Raw genomic sequence first — 3812 nt, forward strand, 5'->3', positions numbered from 1 at the left:
CACCGACGTTGTTTTTGTGTCCATCGGTTCATTTTAGAATTCCTGGCCATCAGGGCTGCACTGCTTTGGATCAAATACTGTGGTCTTTCGCGCTTTCGTCAGAAAGCTGCGGGGCTCGCCCCGGTGGGGACCGAGAGCGGCGGGCCTGGGGCGCTGGAGGCAGGGGACCGGGACCCCAGCGGCGCCCTCCCCGGCTTCCGCCGCACCTCTCCCCCGTGACACCTGCCCGGCAGAAGGCTGGGTCGAGGATCCGACTGAGACGTGCAGACGTTGTCATGACACTGTTACCTTAACATTTGTTAGGAGGAGTGCGAGGTGGCGCATAGTGAGTCAACAACGGACCACAGCAGAAATCACGCTCCAGAAGTTCCTGACTCCGGGTCTCGGAGGAAGTGCACAGTACTCTTTAAAGCGCCGCAGGGGGAGGTCAAGGCAGAGAGCAGAGCAATGGGGCCGGGGGAACCTGCCTTGATTAGGGTCCTAACAGGAGCTGACGCTGGCTGGTGAGTCTGTGGGCTGCTCTGTAGGGCAGCCCTTGTAGGAGGGCCTGGTGTCCACTGATGGTCCCTGCGGGCCATGGAAAGTAGATACCACGGCAGCCACACCGGGAGTAGCTTAGCTAGCCTCTCGACATGTACAGGTCCCTATGGGTGGGGATAAGAAAAATGAATATGAAATAGACAATCCAATAGAAAAACGGGCAAAAGAGTTCAACAGGTCCTTCACAGATAAGGATATCAAAATAACCAATAAACATATGAAAGGGTGATCTTCATCAATCATCAGAAAAGTCAAACAATTCGATTCCACTACTGTATTCCTCAGAGTTCTCCAGAGAAAGAGAACCAGTGGGATGTGGATGTATATAGAGCTTTATTTTGAGGAATTGCCTGGCAAGATTATGGAGGCTGCAGCAAGTCCAAAATCAGAGGAGTGGATGGCGGGCTGGGAACCCAGGAAGAGCTCACCTGTAGTTCAAGCCTGAAGACTACCTGCTGACAGAATTCCTCCTGGTGGGGGTGGGGGGGGTCAGTCTTTTGTTTTCTTGCTGCCCACCCACATTATGGAGGGCAATCTCCTTGCCTCAAAGTCCACCAGCTTAAATGTTAATCTCCTCCCAAAACACCCTCATGGAAACAAAACAGAAACACAGAATAATGCCTGACCACATACCTGGGCACCGTGAGGTTGGCACGTAAAACTAACGGTCACAACTAGTTTCCTCTTTGAAAGGTTAAAATAACCAAAGGCAGGCGATACCAAGTGGTCTCAAGGACATGGGGCACTCTTAGATGTGGGCACGCCAGTGGGGTCAATCACTTGCAAAAACATTTTGGCATTAGAGGACTAAAGCTTGAACCTACACATTTACTGTGATGCCACAGTCTCATCCATGGGTATGTCTGCCCAGCAAAAATCCCTCCTTCTGCTCACTCGAACGACGCGGATGAGAATATTCACGACAGGGCCGTTTTTCATAGTCCAAATTAGAAGCAATCCAAATGCCTTCCTGGAGGGGGCGGACTTTAAGAAATGCCTTAACATCTGTGGCTGATGTTGAAGAGTGGAAATGGTGGGAAAATGCCTGTCAGAACGAGAGTGAAGGCCCTGGGGGACTTCTACGACCCAGGAAGCTCAGAATAAGAGTGGCCCAGAGGGGTGACACTCCAGTATTTGACACCCTGGTGGCTACTCCTTCCAACTCCCATTCTTCCTCCTCCTCCTGTGTGTGTATGTGGGGAGGGGGGCTGTTCTGTTTTGTTTTTCTATAAACAAAAGCTCTGTCCCTACCTGGACCTTTTCTTTCCACTTTCATCTGCATGCAAATCAGAGTACTGAGTCTCTGAATTCATGCTTTGTTTCCCAAATCAACCAAAAAGCCCAGATACATGTTCTTGGTCCCTGAATGTGCCGGAGAAGGTATGAAGAGAGAGGGCACGGACCAGAAAACCTTCCCCGGGAGTCTCTGAAGAGACGGAGACATTGAACATGGTGAGTACCGGCAGGAAACTGTGCTATGTGGTGATTCCATGCCACACACAACAGATAAAGCGTACCAGACCACGATACACGAGACAAACCACCTGAGCTCACCTTCTTTGTATTCCACTTTATTTATAGATTTTACAGCAGTATCATGGAGTAACTCTGCATGGACTCACATCCCAAAGATAAGACCACTCACTGTCCCAGTCATTTACTTAGTTTACATATTCTGATCACTGTTGCCACAGATCTCCTTCCGCAATTTCTGCTCTAAAATTATCATATGACTAATCCTGTCCCCGAAAGTCCCCTCCTCTAGGCACTGAGACTCTTTCAGACTAAGATTCTCCCTTGCTGGGAAAGTTCAGTACCCCCGTTTACCAGAATGAACGGGCTTCCCTGATGGGTTTTGTATGGGGCTCCACATGGATTTTACTTTTAGTCTCAAACTAGAAGTATTCCTGGGCTTGGCAACCAAAGCCTTAAATCCATGTCCTGTGGTTTAACAAAACTTTCCCACTCTTGGACTCCGGAGTGTTCAGGCTGAGAAGATAGAATGGGTGAGGCGCTCTTCTTTATAAACTAATCATTCATATGAAGCTACAATAGCAGTCACTTATTATCATTCAAAAACAGATATCACCTCATTGCTGTCGAAAGATATTCCCCAAACTTGGGCTAGCAGAACACTTAATACACAATGGGTAAGAACCTCATACTCCAGACCAACCACTTAGACTTATCTATGGAAGCAAAAATCTGAATAAGAGTCAGGCAGTTACATTAATTTCCAACAGTAGACAATAGCAATGAAAGCATCCCCTGATCTGTCCCCACACCTGCCCCAACTTTTGGTTCCCTGGGTATAGACACAAACTAAGAGTTCAAGCTCAGCCCTGCCACTTACTAGCTGGGTGACCTTGGCCATATTATTTTACTCCTATGGGTGTCAGTTTTCAGATTTATAAACGAAGGGTAATAATAGTATTCACTCCGTATGAATGTGATCACACAGGCTGACACACATGAAGCACTTGGAAATAGGTTTGTAATACATGTTTGATAAGTAGGAACTGATATGAAAGTCATTCCTGTGTATAAACTACAGCAGGATTGAGTCGCTAACCACTGGTTTTTTAAAAAGTGTGTTCCCTGTAGTATCTGTGAAAAGCAACCTCACAACCACACTTAAGAAAGTCCTTGGTCTAGATACCATTTTACTGGGCAGTGTTGGGCAAGTCAAGCTTCGGTTTCTTATTCTGTAAAATGGGACTGATACCACCAAGGCCATAGGGTTATATTGGTGATTAAATTAAATGAGGTAACACATATAATGCTAATTCAGTGCTTGGGACATAGTAAGGATTCAAAAAGATGATAGCTGTAAGAGTAAATACTGCTTTAGGCATCTTGAACTCTAGATGGTGGCAACGAAAACACCTCCACTCCAGGAGAGCATGGGGATCTGACTTTGATGCTGAGAATCTAAGTTGGCTCTGACCCGAAATTGAGGAAAACGAATAGCCTTCCTCAAACCGGGTATGATATTAAGTGACGTTCACACCCTCACAAATGAGACTGAGGGTCAATGTTTCAGACACAGTGGCGTTTGGAATTGAAGGAAGAGATTATCTGACCCAGAGAATATAGGTAACTGGCAACGCAGAGTGAGACCAGCAGTCGACTAGAACGCAGATGTTTCCGTTTTGTTTGGCCTGCTAATGGACCGGAGTTCGGGGTAAAACGTAGCCGGCAGGATTCGAACCTGCGCGGGGAGACCCCAATGGATTTCAAGTCCATCGCCTTAACCACTCGGCCACGACTAC

General features: G+C 47.3%; 1 non-coding gene across 1 annotated transcript; it reads right to left on the reverse strand.

Annotated features, from left to right (window-relative positions):
• Positions 1-3730: 3730 nt before the first annotated feature.
• Positions 3731-3812, reverse strand: TRNAS-UGA (transfer RNA serine (anticodon UGA)). Its single transcript has one exon. It is a non-coding gene; the product is annotated as a tRNA-Ser (tRNA).

The sequence above is a fragment of the Callorhinus ursinus genome, unplaced genomic scaffold (genome assembly GCF_003265705.2).
Source record: "Callorhinus ursinus isolate GAN/ISIS: 27379988/994484 unplaced genomic scaffold, GSC_fseal_2.0 scaffold129, whole genome shotgun sequence".
Lineage (NCBI taxonomy): Eukaryota > Metazoa > Chordata > Mammalia > Carnivora > Otariidae > Callorhinus > Callorhinus ursinus.